Here is a 15,942-nt window from a genome sequence, read left to right as displayed (position 1 = left end):
TTCATGCTTCTAACCTTCAAGAGACACTTGTCGACTGATTGAACCTTTTTAAAAAAAATAGTAAATATAGATTGAAGCTTTTTAAAAAAATTGTAAATATAGGACGAAGTATTTGCAAGCATAGTGAACTGATAGAATGTCTTGCATGACGACAGGAGAAATGCTGAAGGGAATTTTGGCCACCGGAAATAGTTATTGTCTTGTGCAGGGGTGGGGGGGGGGGGGGCGGGGACCTACATAATCTTGAAAGCATTGTGGGGAAAATTCGACTTCGTATCACAGCAGCTTAAGAGTTTGAGATAGTGATTATTCTAAACATACAAATGTAATCACTGTCCATACTAGAAAAATCCTTTCTTCGTGAAACAAGCCAAGCTCATCATTTTTCATCTTTTTATGCATTTCTGGCATTAAATTCCTCGATCACCAAATAACTTACATTTGCTTCAGTAGTCTTGTGTGTTTTACCAGTAGAAATCCGCCATACTGAAAATATCGTCCAACATCCGAGAAATTTATGACACATTTAGGCCATATGTAGCAAAATAATTGTACCGAGACTGAGAAATGCAAGCACAGATCATTAATAATTGGTAAGGCGCTGTTTAATCAATCACACCATCATCTTGGAGATTTTTCAAAAGGTTATAAAACGATGAATAAACCATGTGGAATGTAGTCTTCGATCGTCTTCACCTGAAGACTTTTTGTCCCCTTGCTCTTTTCGATACGCCAAAAAATGTGACATTTTGTTTTACCCACAGGTTATCGTAATGTTGCTTGGATAGTCGTTTGAGGCGGGCGGCCGCCCGCAGGTCGCCGTTTACTTGGAAAAAATGAATATTGCCAAATTTCGGCACATGTAACATTTCTAGGCCGGCCATACTGGAGCAATAAACATTTGAAGGTATTTGTGATAGTCGGGGATCATTTATTTGACGCCAGATTGTTTCTTATGTTTCTTTTAGGCTGCTTGTCTGAAACGGTGTCTGACCTTTCTATTTTTTCCAAGTAAACGGCGACCTGCGGCCGCCCGCCTCGAACGACTATCCAAGCAACATTACGATAACCTGTGGTTTTACCAAGGCTACAAAATACTTTACAGATACTCCCTTTCTACTTATTTGTCAGGTAACGTTATTAACATTGAAGTTACACCAGTTATAATGGCGGCGACCAAAAAGATATCATTTCTGTGTAGGTGTACTATCATTAAGCGCAAAACAGAAAAGATATATGGCTTTGCCATATTTTTCCTATTTTGTTATATGATAATCATCGTTCATTTTAGCTGCATTATATTGTCCTTTCGAAGAAAAGACGTCAAGCAAATTGCCCTTACAAATTTTTCGAGTGCCAAAAATGTTCTCATGTCCTTTAATATATGCAAACTTGTCTATCACAAACTTGAATTCAAGAAGCTATTGTTCGTCTTCTGCGCCATTTATAATTTTTGTACAGCATGAAGAGCTTTGCAAGTATGAAATTATTATAACAATTTGTGGATTAATGAATTAAATGTTTATTGATTGTCTCCCGGGTAACTCCATTCCTTATCAAATTCGCTGTGTGACTGGTATGGCCAGAAACGGTTGAGGTATTTGTGACCCCGGGCAAGCTTGGGTTACCCGATTCAACTTCGTGTCATATCCACGATGATTGCCACAGACCCTTAGTTGGTAAACGTCTGGCAATCTAGCCTGCGGTTTTAAGTCGTTTACGTTGTGTGTACATACACAGTTATCAAACTGCCGTATTTTCAAATGATCATATCATTGCAAAATTGGCGAAACCAACAGTCTTTAAATCTTTTAACTGATAATATGGAATCTAACCGATTTAACATCGCGCCATGGACTCTGCAGAGTACAACAGAAATGCATATCTTGTTCTAAATGTGCGGATATATTCTCAACTCAGCCAGCGTTTGATAATGTGAGAGTTTGACAAATCAAATCAAAATCATTGATTGCACATTTGGTCTGCAGTGCGTATTTTGGCTTGTATTATAGCCGAGGTTGAGCAGGGCAACACATGAAGCATGTTCAGAATCGCCAGACAAGCTGTGCCATTTGACTCCTTCCCCGTTTCAGTGTCTTTCATGAACTGACACACAGTTGATGAACTCTTGGCAGTATGCTCTGTGATCGTTTCAAGATAAGAGTCGTTTCGGATTCATGACAGAGTACCATTGTGTGTGTTAGATCACATGCCCAGGTTGGGATCGGTTTAGACTCTCCACAGTCGCTGTGTCTTGTTTTTGCGCGCCGCGATGAGCCTGCATTCGAAGGCTGTGCAGCTGTGAGCACGCGCTGCCAGACACAGCGACTGTCAGTTCTTGCAAGTATATGAATATTCATAAGGGTAGTGACGTCAAAAGAAAAACCTATCTAACTGAGCGCGGGAGAATATATACTAGTAGCTGGTAGACTTATATACGCGGTATGTTTTTATTTTTTATTTTTATTTATTTGGCTATGGTACTTGTCATTTTTTATTTGATTAACGGATGTGTGGAGTTCTATAAAGTACCCGGATCAGGCAGAAATCCGACCGGTCGCTTGCAAGAACGTCCAGACCCTGGGATTCGCGTCGCGTCTCTGAAGGGCGCGCGCGTGTTCCAACAGGGAAGAACGCGAATCGCAGGGTCTCTGCCAGACTAGGATCGGTTTAATCTGCATACACATTACTGCTTGCCAGCTCTAGTTCTGGCAACATCTGCGAGCGGGACAACTCCATCTGATAATGGTGTTACTCCGCATGTATGAACAATGACGTATATTCATGCGTCCGTTTATTCGATGTCGTCGGCCGATAACTTTTGCGTGCTGTTTCAAAATGGCTGCCTAAACACGAGATGTATGCCACCGCGCACCGCAGCATTGTTGGTAATGACAAGGAAAGGCAACTGAAACTGGAGTAAACAACTGCGGTGCAGGCGTTGTCGTGTACAGTTGAGCAATACATACTAAGTCAAGACTGAAAACAGAAGCCAGTAAATGGTTAAGACAAACAGGTGTCGAACACCTCTAGCACTGTCCTACCATACATCAAAAATGGAAAAAATGAAAGGACAACGACAAACAGAAAAAATGATCATCAAACATTCACATGATAAAAACAGAGAAAATGTCAGATAAAATCTCACACAGGAGCAAATTACGTTGGACGGCAACTGTGACAGCGGCATGTTGTTATCCATGTACAAGTGTCAGTGGAATTGAAATGAGTTTTAAATTTCTGCTGATAAAACAAATTTACTTTAGATTTAAAAAGATATAAACTCTCTGAAGATCTGACGCGGGAATCCAACTGGTTCCATAAGGAACAATTCTGTTAAAATAAGGACGTGTAAATGAATCTGTACACGTATGGCAGGAATGAGATTTGAGTTTTAAAAATCGTTACTAGATCTCGTACTGGGATAATTTAAAGTGGAACTAATTTAAGATACAAAGTCATCGAAATTTACATCACAAAAACCATAAAAACACTTGTAGAAAATATTAGATCCGCTATTTCTCTTCTGTGTGTTAGAGGCAGAAGGCTAAATTTAAAAAGCCTGTCTTTGTAATCTAAATCCGCGTCTTTTTCCTCGCGTTCTTGGAAGAAAATCAATTGAATATACCCAGATTAGTTTGTTATTACACGTATGCGACCGTTGAAAGGGAGCCTGATTTATTATCTTATGGACAATGTCTAGTTTTGTTTTATTATGCCGATGCAAACCTTTATCGAGTTTTCGACGGACATCATGACGATGGCATCCACATTACGGATTGATCCACTTTACTTGAAACTCGAGAAAGAGATGGACGGAAACGATGTAGCCGAAGTCAAAGGTTTGCTCGTAGGTCATCAAATTAAGAAAAAACGATGCAGATAAACTTCGGTCAGGACATTTACCTCAATTCCACAACTTTCCCTAATTGCTCATGAAATTATCAACCATACAGAGAGAAAGGCGACGCTTAGCTTTTATTAACTGTTTACCTGATTATCGATTTGCATCAGAATCTCTTATTGAATTCTGTATAGAAGTTCAATTTTTTCCTTTAGGGTAGAACGTGCCTCGGGGACACTAATTTGGACTCTCAAACTTTTAAAATTCTCTTCTGATATACCACTTGTGGGGATTCATTTTAAAGCTCTTGATACTTTTCACCAGCTTAGTTTTTCGAAATTCCAAAATTTTATTTTTCTCCATAGAGTTAACACAGGGATGTTGGCCATTTTGAATTTTAAATATCTGTAAATCTTAAATTATTTGTTTCCCTAGTACAAAAATTTGCATGAGGACCCCCGGTTTTTATTCTTGATTTTGAAAGAGAATGGTTGAAAGATTCCTCAAGGAAATTTTGAGCAAAAGTTTAAGTCTTTCACTTTCGAGGCGCGAACTTCCTTAAGTGCCCTTTATCAATGCTATTCAGTATCTCTGTCAGGAGTCCGAGATCATTCTCTCTGTATGGTTGATAATTTCATGAGCAATTAGGGCAATTTGTTGAGTTGCTTCAATTCCGCATTTCCCCGGCGATTTCTGGTGGCGAAGAAGGGTGGGACCCCCTTTCTACCTTTCACCATCACCACAATTTGAGAGGGAAGTTGTTGGACCAACTTTCCTCACCACCTAAATAGCTTGAGAGAGTTGTGGCCACAGGACTGAAGCAATCGAGTCACAGACATGTGTGCTATCTCCATTACAATGTTATGCATCGTTCATCTAGGCTATGTTATTACATGTACATTTAAAGTGATTTCAGATCAGCTGAGTTTTAAATGGCTCCATAGAGTTAACACAGGGGTGTCGGCCATTTTGAATTTTAAATATCGGTTAATCTTAAATTATTTGTTTCCCTAGTACCAAAATTTGCACGGTGACCCCTGATTTTTATTCGTGATTTTGAAAGAGAATGGTTGAAAGATTCGTCAAGGAAAGTTTGAGCAAAAGTTTAAGTCTTTCACTTTCGAGGCGCGAACTACCTTAAGTGCCCTTTATCAATGCTATTCAGTATCTCTGTCAGGAGTCCGAGATCATTCTCTCTGTATGGTTGATAATTTCATGAGCAATTAGGGCAATTGTTGAGTTGCTTCAATTCCGCATTTCCCCGGCGATTTCTGGTGGCGAAGAAGGGTGGGACCCCCTTTCTACCTTTCACCATCACCACAATTTGAGAGGGAAGTTGTTGGACCAACTTTCCTCACCACCTAAATAGCTTGAGAGAGTTGTGGCCACAGGACTGAAGCAATCGAGTCACAGACATGTGTGCTATCTCCATTTACAATGTTATGCATCGTTCATCTAGGCTATGTTATTACATGTACATTTAAAGTGATTTCAGATCAGCTGAGTTTTAAATGGCTACAGATCCGAGTAACAGTTGTTTTTCGTTTTACAATTTGAAACAACAGCTGGAAATTCAATGCAAGTCAAGTGGATGATGTCAGAAACCGTATTAACCTTTCTATAAAAATTTGTCTATCTTCGCCGTGAAAATGAAAACAAATGTCTCACATGTGAAAAAACTTTCCCAAAGCTCCTTCTCCGAACTTCTTTTTCCAGATAGGATATACGGCTTCAAGTCACTTCGACCCCTGACCGTTTCGAGTTGTTTGTGCAGATTTTACTTTCATGTAATTTTATAATCCGACAAAATATTCAAAAAGGTTGTGGAAAGAAAACGTTTGTTGCGTTCTTAGTGCACATTTAGGAACCCCATGTTTGCTTACACTGTGAGTAATGGAAGCCAAAGCATTGTTATTATGACCTTTGTGAGATAAGAGACATATTTGTATAGGATAAAGCCCAAGTACGAGGGCTCTTCTGGTATATAAAGTCCAACCCAACGATAAAATGTCGAGGCCGCAGGCCGAGACATTTTATCGTAGGGTTGGACTTTATATACCAGAAGAGCCCGAGTACGAGGGTTTTATCCGACTTAAAAACTATCGCCCCTTACTGATATATTTTCGTTTTCAATGTGTTTATGTCAACCGTCCCCTTTGTCAATGTAACATGTTTAGGATATGAATTAAACTTTTATTTGTGAAATAGCCTTCCAATGTAATGGAACATCCTATAAATGCCCCAGGGCACATTATATAAATGCCCTAGGGCACAGCAGATTTTGTGTTGCAGCTGGTTTCCGCTGTGTTACCAAATTTGATATTAAAACGTACCAGATGTCTACAGAATATGACATGTTCACTTTTGATTGGACAGTACTTTACTACGGCGCTGTCATTCGTTTCTGGAATTTGGTGACCAAGGCTTTATGAGTAGATAAAACACCCTGAATTGAGCACTCTGATCGGTCAATCAACAGTAGATAGTTTTTAAATATAAGTTATTCTCTGCGCTCGATGGAAGCTTAAAAATAACCGCTTCAAGCCAGGTTTCTATAGAATTTTCTCGGTGCACAGGCGTTCTGAGAGTTCAGCGTATTTGACTTAAATGTTCACCAAAATAGCCAGGGCGGGAATCGCGTTATTCTCTACATAAGACATATCTTACCAATACTCGAAAATCGAAATGGCAGCCATCCCTGTATTACCTTTCTGGGAAAATCAATGTTTGATTTTTGATTTTCGGTACTCATATGACTGAAAATTCATCACATGTTACTTGACAGTCATTTCACTTAGAAATACTTGCAATGTATACGGACAAGGTTATCGAAATGCTTCAACTAGATACCGTCACTATTAAGCTGCGAAGCCTTATGCTTTATCGATACATTTTATACAATAAAAGACCGAAAAAGAATGTGTTGTCAAGGAAATTAATCTACGAATCTGTTGCGTTTTGTTATTTATTGCTTTGGTGGATTTCTATGCATAATGTATTCTCCCACGCGGGAAAAAAGTCATGCAATTGGCCATTTTTCGACTTGCTCAATTGTCAAACGTGCTCTCATGTTCTTTAACATTTGATAAACTTCAAATGTCTTATTATAAACGTCGACTACGTGTAATTATTTCAAGCCAAGTCGTGAATTTCTAACAGTTTGTTCAAATCATCGCTTTTCGTCCACTTACTAAAGTTAATGGCTCAACTTGTTAATAGTCTGCTGCGTGGTTGGTACGGCCAGACAAGATGACATGTGTGACCTCGAATATCTCAACAATTCACCTTAGTGTCATATCCATGGTAATAGCCTGACTCCTGGCTGGTGCAAACAGGCTTTGCAAATGTAGTGCTGTTTTATTTGTGTTATTCATTTACCAGAGAATAGTGATATGTACACGTTGTCACATACCCAGTGGTGAAATGGGATGTTAAAGCGATAAGAAAATTGGACTTAAATTTTGTAAACGAGCATCAAATCTATATCGCTTCTAATATGGAATTTAACTGATTTAAAATTGACATAGTACAATCAATTCAGCGGAGTGCAAAAGAAAAAGCATATCGTATATTGTGATTAATTCCTGTTATTCAAATAAAATATGTTTTGATAAAATTTGTGTAGAGCTTATCATCTTGGTCTGTGTTTGATAACCCGACCATTTCACGAAATCAAACAGATATATATCTCATTGATCTAGGTCACAGTCTTGACCTGGTTCATATCTGTATAATCATCAGTGAATGCAGATTTGCACAACTAGTGTATAGCGTAGCTTTATTTTCCTAATTATTTTCTGTATACGTTAACGTTGGCAATGCAAAGAAACGTAACGGCCTAACAAATCATATTGTTGCCTATTAAGTGTCTGACCTAAGAGACTACAAGGTAACACTGTAATATTTTTTTATTTTTAAGTAGAAGAAAACGGAAGAATGTTTCAGGTTCACGTCCTTCCAAAATCTACAGTATTGACCTTAGTACACATTTCCTAATTTAATTTACCAAGCCAGCAGTGGTATATCGAGATCACAAAGTATCAATGACATTAGAGGAACCATTGAGGGCCAGTTGACATCATTATAGCTGCTATGTCGTTATTTCTGTATACATCACATATCGAATGCCATTCAGTTATTGTGATTAATTAACTCACTCACTTGACTTCGTGTGCATTTTGGGAATACTGTGTCCATCGTTTCTGCACATAACTACGGCGTGCCAAATATTTCAAAAATATTAATCATTATAGTGTAAAATAAACTGTCAATTTTTTTCTAAATGAATTCTTCAACACTCCTGAATAATATAGAAAAATAACATTGTACATATAATTGGGATTTATAAATGATTCATAAATAGTCTTTAACTTAAAATATATGGGAAGTGTACAGAATACTAAACACCTACTACCACTTGGTAATTCGAATATAATACATTTTAGGAACTGTACTCTAATAAAATGAATATTCATTATTTTGACTAGATATCGTATACCATTGGGAAGACAATTTCAAACATTTAGTCAGAATAGGGTCTAGTGCACACGATTTGGAGTTCATGGGATGAATTATTACAACAAGACTGGCTTTAGTGAGAGGAGTTAACTCTGTAAAGGAATGTGGTAGTGACTCGGTAAACATTTTTTTCGATTTGTACTCCGAACAATGACCCTCTAGTCATTCTTGTCATAAGCATTAAAAAAGCATAAAGAAAAAGGATAGTGACCTGTGGTCACTCAGGTTTTATTAACTATTGTTTATTATTACACCTCACTCATTCATTCAGCGTGCACTGCCATTGGTTAAACACGACTCACGTGACATGTAAAAGAACGTGATGATGCTCTCTGCGAATGTGATGATGCCCTCTGCGAACTTGATGATGCCCTCTGCATTTGATATTACATGGATGACGTCATTTTACGTACTGCGCATCCTCTCTGCGCAAAACAAATTGTCGTTCGCTTGTTGTACTTTGCAGTCGGCAACTTATGGCTGCGAAACGTCATGCAGAGCTGTCACCGGCACAGTTAGACGATATTTTGATGCAAGTAAACAGCAAACGAACGAAAATGGCAAAAAGGAATGCACTTTCTGTGTTCAGCGAGTATGCAAGCAACAAATTTGGATACGCCACCGAGGAGATCGGCAAACTTTAGCGGCAACCCTAGACTCGGCACTGACAACATTTTACGCTGAGGTCCGGACTCAGAAGATGAACTGTACTCGAAGAAGTCTTTGTGTTTTTGTTTCTTTGCATGTTTGCTTGTTCGGTGTAATAAAAATAATAACACATGAGAGCTAGGGCAATATCACGATTTTTTGCCTGCCCTCGGGCTGGTGGTCATGATCGAAATACTGATGATGCCCTCGCCTACGGCTCGGGCATCATCAATATTTCGATCATGACCACCATCCCATAGGCAGGCAATAAATCGTGATATTGCCCTCGCTCTCATGTGTTATATTGCCCTCGCTCTCATGTGTTATTATTTAACTATGCCTATTTTATTCATGTGGAGTTACCCAGTATGATCGGTTGGACTACAATTGCATAATTGAATGAAGGGTCGTTCAACTTGTCATTTCAGTTTTTTAAAGGCTGTAAGACAAGTAGATTTTCATCTGTTCAACTCACATGTTGATACAGTTCATTCATCTCATTAATCGTCAGCGACAGTGGAATTTTGTATTGTGTGTTGATTCAGCACTCAAAGCCTTTGCAGGTGTTAGATCCATATGGACTTGAGTATTTGTAAAAATATAGTGTGACTTCGGGACAAGGGACTGGACAGCAATTACGGAGGGGTAATGTATTTCAAAATGATGTTGCGCAAAAATAGTTACCCTTTTAAATCGTTTGCAAGAAAAACAAATGACCAGCCCCAATTTTCATGCGCGAAAAAACAGTGATCCTCCTCTTCCGTGTCACAGTCTATAGTAATAATGTCTCTGACATATTATTTCCCATTCGATCTTTTAAATTCAAACAAATACTTTCCATCTCATAAAAACATTTAATTGTAAATACGTCCCGCTGTATATTTCTTTCAACAACATGCATATCGGGAAAGAAGTATATATGCAAATACAGTAGATGCGAATAGATAGAAATGGTGAATGCTTTTCGAGGGCTTTCTTTCCATTTTTGCAACAAGTGTCTATGAAAGTCAGCCAATAGAAGACAAACAGTTCAAGATTCGGTTGAACTTTCAACAGACTCTGAGTCATCACCTGTTCTTTCTAGAGTAATAGCCGAAGACAGGTGTCCTGGCCAGTAGGCAAACGAAAGATAACAAATACAAGAGGGAGTCATATTTTTCATATGATCGGTAATAAAAATTCATATCTCCTCACTGCTTCTGACTGCTACAATTTTATAATGCAAATTTTAGTTGGTGCCTATTCTTGTCCCAACCTTTCATTAGGTAGTCAAAAACAGTCAATGTCATGTCAATTTCCTATGTTTATTTTGAATGCAATCGATTGTTGAACTCCAAAACTTGGTCGAGTTCTGTCAGCGTCCAACTGTGATGCCTACAACGCAATGCCTACAATGGCAAAGTTGGACCTGGGTTAAATGAGGTCAAAGATCATTTTCCTTTTTTATTTTACCTGGCTTGCATTTGTGCTGGTACAATCATCTGCTATAAATGCTTCGCTCGTACGCGAAGTTTGTTTTCCTCGCCTATCGAAGAAAACACATGGAAAACAAAGATTTGTTTATCACGAAGAAAATTCTGTCATGCCTGTATGTAATCGAATCATGATGACGTATCAAGGATGGCGTTTACACAAATACGCAATGTATTAAGGAGAGGCAGCTGTTTCAGTTTTTGTGTGCGGATAATTAAACAATGCTTCATTCAAAACTTCCCTTTACTCTCATGCTAGTTTTCAACTTGAGTGGTTTACCCTCTATCTCGGTCTTTGCTATTGTCATGTTGACCACGTTGACTTTGAGTCATCCCTCGGACTAGGGCAAGTGTCAATAAAACACAACAATCTGACCGCAGTAAGGGAAAACGTTAGTAACTTTTCCATCTGCTTTTTCTTTTTATTAATTATTTTTCGCTAACATTTATCGTACTTTTTTCCAGTTTAACCATCATAACTTACGCATGGCTATGTTTCTGATTGTTCATTGATACAGTAAACATTAACAACTTCTCTATATGTCATGACGTACACTTGTTTCTTTAAATGTGAGCATATCCATGCAATTGTCGATGGTCTGAAGGCCATACTAACCGAACGTTGAGTGGTTGTCCTGCAAACTTAGATAGTCTTATATATGGTTGAGTCGTATTTTTTCACTGGCCTCTCTGTCAACAAAACCTCAAGAGTGGCGAATTCAGTCAACTGAGTTTTCATACTGTGCGTCTGTTCAGTTAATTCCACTCACCTTTAGGATTTGAGATAACAAACTTTAGAAAACTTAAAAATAGTCTCCCAGCTAGCCTACATTTCGTCTTTAGATTCCCTCTACTGTGATTTCATTTGGCTGAGTTCAATGTTAATTTGATTAATGTCATGTGCATCATGCCATGTTGTGTTTCACGTGGTGTCCACGAGTTCGCATGCCCGGCTTCGTTTCATCTTGACGGTTGATTATTGAGTTTGTAAGCGTCTCTTGTTGTTCCTATATAATATGTAACATGTTAAATAAATATTTTATATGACAATACTGCAATTAGGTAAATAGGAGCAGGTCTTAGACTATTTATTCCGCATTCTGTTCACTTTTATTCATTCATTTATTCATCCATCCATTAATTCATTCATTCATTCATTCATTCATTCATTCATTCATTCATTCATTCATTCATTCATTCATTCATTCATTCATTCATTCATTCATTCATTTATTCACACATTCATTCATTCATTCATTCGTTCATCCAAAGTTATAATATATATAATGCTTCTGTAAATTTTCTTTATGTCGGATTCATGAGGAACTTCATAGTCAATTTCTTTCCCAAAACTATTCTTTAAAACCTGCCATAAGGGTCTCCTCAAACATACCAATTCTACTTCAACCAGTTTGTCAATATTTTGAACGTATGGTCAAAACCCAAAATTGTTTGATTCATGATTGTGTTGATAATTTCAGAATAAAATAACTTTACTTGTATTTCAGATTTCACATCCTTGCATATTGTAAAATCACAATAAATTGGAAATGTCACATGATGAAAATGTGACGATTATCCATCGAATTCAACCAGAAATAAGAATGGAGTTAAAAAGACAGTGGTAGTAGTATGAGAGACATTACAAAATATTATTAATTCTACGGACAGTCTAAATTTTCTTTGTATGATGAATTGTTGCATTTTAAAGCCAGTTTTTCTTGTTCAAAAATGACTTTACTGTTTTCGCTGATTACACCAGGAATCTCACCTGTAAGTTTGTATTACCTATTTACAAGATATAGTGGTTTCAATGACGAGCCACATTCTAAGACTGAACTTAATCTACAAAGTTGCTTTCTTGACGTCATCTTCTTTGTTTACAATTGTCATGTTGTCATCATAGTACTTCTTTCTTGGACGACATTCACAAAAGGTATCATCCAATACATTTTTAATAACAGTTTCACATGACAAAATATCGGCTAGCAGCACCCCTGGCGAAAGCAATAAAATGTGCAATGCTGTGATCACCGATTTGGCCAATCACACACAGCTGAGGCCGTACTTGTTCAAGTATAAGTTCACCGATCAGTAGCTCATAGGGCAGATTGATTTATAAGACTTTTCTATGAGGGGACTGAGACTTTGCTCTCATCAGTAATAAGCGTATACAGGACTTTAACAACAGCCGTTCATATTAGATAAGAATTGTGAGCAATTTAGTAAATGATTTAAATTGGAAGACATTTCACAGGGACCTAGTACCTCATCCAAGCATGCACGGGAAAACTCTTTGAGGACGAAAATCATACTTGGGGCCAAGATTAACCTTAGAACACACTTTGTTTTAGTGCAAATTTGTAGAGGAAAGTTTGCAAAAGTTCAGTTTATGGTAGGAACAAATTTCAACAACAACACCGACATCAAGTTATTTGCAATAGAGGGAAGGGTATATCATGTACCGCATCACTTCTTATGTGGAATACACAATTTAGAACATAAAAATTTGGAACATAAACTTCTGATCACTATTCTTGATGAAATGGCGATCACTCGTTAATATTATGAAGTCATGTAATGCAATTGTTCTGCTATTTGTCTCCATGGAGAAAGACTTCGTACTTCGCTCTTAAAGTGACTAAGTTCATGATTTTTAAACTAGTACTGTACATGTGAGACTTACCTTGAAGGTAAACGTTGCGCCAGGCCCCTTTTAGTAACTCAAATCCTATAATTAAATTTCATTTTTGATATTTTCATCTTTCACACTACGCTGGAATTACGTAGATTCCAGAATTTACTAGTTACCCACGGAAGTTATATTTTATTTGCAACATTAGGTCCTGTTAAACGTGTATTATGTATGTCCACTGGAGACAACAGCTTGACAAAAAATAAACCGAAGTGTCTGATCTAAGAGACCATGCACTTATAATAAATTTATCTTGTTGCAGGCGAAGGCAGATATTTAACAATTTAATTTTCCTCTGCAGGAAGTGGTTCACTGAGATCCAATAGTGTCAGTGACTTAACAGGAACTGAGAGACGGCATACAGGTAAGTTCACACTTGTCTAAGTATGAATGTCATCTAATCATATCATGAGACATGTTCACCAAATCTTTTTATCGCAAAGTCTCTGTCAGTATGTTCAACTAGATCACCAGCATAACAGATATACATTACATCAAAGGATTGGTATATGTAGCCTCTAATCTCTCTTTGAATTCCTTATATAATGCGGCAATATACGATTACGGTAGACTCGCAATTCTGAATAGGTCTCTTCTCGAAGATAAATTGCCAACATTGATAATAGTCCGTGGGCTAGAGGGGCCCACCGTGCACCCCCCCCCCCACATCCCTACTACTTGGGTATTTTTTTGTTCTTTAGGACCTGCTGAACAAGAAAAAAAAAGATGTTAACATTGGATATTTTGGGATGCACTACCTATCTGGGCTGGTTTTTGATTTGTATGTACCGCAAAAAATGGCGAAAAATGGGTAGGGGTAGGGGGTACTATATCCTCCCCTACATTGAGTAAACTAGCATGAAATAGCACAAACCATACATTTTTGGAAAGCTGAGATTCTGCTCTTTATGAGAAACACCAACTTTAGCAAAATTAATTTGTGTACATAGAATAGGACGACTTTAAAATGAATTTTTTTGACAATTTTGAAATTTTTTACCGAAAATACCATGTAACAATTGTGATTTACTTGTTATTAAGCAAAATTTTGACAGCTTTTTGTGTTTGAATTATTTATTCCCACATATTAAACAAGAAAAAAAGTGTTAACATTAGATATTTAACTATACACTACTTCTCTTGAGTCAATTCTGAATTGCGTGTATCTGTATACGGTGCGCAAAAGCTAGGGGTAGGGGTACAACATTCTTTCCTTGATGAAGTAAACTGGCTTGAAATGCCATATACCTTATAGTTTTAGAACGCTTAGATACTGGTCTTTCTAAAATGCATAATAAGTTTTAGTGAAAAAATATGACGTCATAGAATTGGATAACTTTAAATCGATTTTTTCTGGTAATTCAGTATTTTTAACCGGGAAGAAAATACGATAACTATTGTTTCCTCCTTATGAAGCAAATCAAACACATTTATGGATGTTATTTACTAATTGCAATGTGCTGAAGAAGAAAATAAATGTCAAAATTGGGTATTTACCATGCATTATTGTCTCTAGTCACTAAAATAGCAAGTTTTGCTACATTGGTATATCGTGAATGGGCATTTTATTGTTATGCAATGAACTTATGCACAGCCTTAAAAAGAAGACTTGCAAACGTGCACACATAGTCATATTGCCATTTTCTCTTTCAAGTAAATAGATTATGGCGACTGTCTATTGTTATCATTTAATTTTTAAATATGTTTCTATAAAATAATTTTGTTAAGGCGTATTTGGAAAATTGTCTATGCCTCCTTGTCTTACTTTATATACAGCAAGCATTACTAACAATCTATTAGGCCGCGGCTAGAGGGGGTGTCTACGTGCATCTCCCCCCTAACCCCCAGGATAACAAACCTGTAATTTTCAGAAGCCTTGGGATCCCTAGAATAAGAAATGGGATTTGAACAGACAAAATATAGGGACTCAATAGCTGTAACGGTCATGTTTTGAAGGGTACCACAAAATCATGATTTTGTGACCCACGTGGATTTTTGTCAAACCAGTCTTCTTGTACCTGATCTGCTGAGCTTGCTGTTTAATATGACCTAGGTTATGGGGTATCATTAGAAAGGTGATTTATTCTTCATAAAAATGGTATATAGCAATATGCAATATCTTCTATAGTTTTCATAAAATAGGGCCATAATTTACCCCATACCCCAAAGTTTTATGTCACAAATTACTGTCAAAACTAATCTAAATTCCACCAATTATTTACCTATACATAATACAAAAGCAATACTGTGTATTAACTTTGTGTTCTTTGCTACAGGTACATGTTAGAAACCTGGAATAAACTTTTAACAGAAAAAATATTGGGATCCTGTAGCTGTAACAGTCATATTTTGAAGGGTACCGAAAAATCACAGTATTACTGACTCGCATTCGTTTTTGTTAAACCTGTCTTCTTGTAAGTCTTCTGCTGAGCTTATTTTGAACATAACGAGGCCAATGGGGTACCATTAGAAAGTTAATTTAATTTTCTTTAAAGTGATATGTTGCAATATGCAATATATTCTATAGTTTTCCATGAAATAAGATCAAAACGTACCCCATACTCCAATGTTTTATGTCGCAAATTACCATAAAAAGTAATCTCAAATTCTATCAATTATTTTCCTAGACACATTACAAAAGGCAATTCTTTGTATAAAATATATTTTATTTGGTACAGGGACATGTCAAAAATATGACCTAGACTTTAAAGAGACAAAATATTGGTATTGAATGACTGTTACTGGCATGTTTGAAGGGTACCGTG

This window comes from Ptychodera flava, chromosome 5, assembly GCF_041260155.1.
Source record: "Ptychodera flava strain L36383 chromosome 5, AS_Pfla_20210202, whole genome shotgun sequence".
Taxonomy (NCBI): Eukaryota; Metazoa; Hemichordata; class Enteropneusta; family Ptychoderidae; genus Ptychodera; species Ptychodera flava.
The sequence above is the reverse complement of the archived record's forward strand: the minus strand, read 5'-3'. Positions refer to the sequence as shown.